The sequence below is a fragment of the Pelodiscus sinensis genome, chromosome 24 (genome assembly GCF_049634645.1).
Source record: "Pelodiscus sinensis isolate JC-2024 chromosome 24, ASM4963464v1, whole genome shotgun sequence".
Taxonomy (NCBI): domain Eukaryota; kingdom Metazoa; phylum Chordata; order Testudines; family Trionychidae; genus Pelodiscus; species Pelodiscus sinensis.
In genome coordinates this window covers 24,917,718-24,917,971 of record NC_134734.1, presented here as the reverse complement: position 1 = coordinate 24,917,971, position 254 = coordinate 24,917,718, and positions in this window count along the sequence as shown.

Here is a 254-nt window from a genome sequence, read left to right as displayed (position 1 = left end):
CACACACACACACACACACACACACACACACACACCTGCTGACTTTCACTGGACAGGCCGGGGGGGGGGGTAGGGGGAGAGAGAGTCAGGAAGACACACTGTTACCCTGGGGCAGGGACTTGGGGAAACTTGCCTGGAGAGGGGGAGCTGAAGAGCCAGGAGAGGAGAAAAGCCAGCCAGAGAGAGAGGGGCTCCAGGAAAGAGACCAGGGGAGGGAAGATGCTGGGGGAGGGGGAGGTGCACCAGCGAGGAAT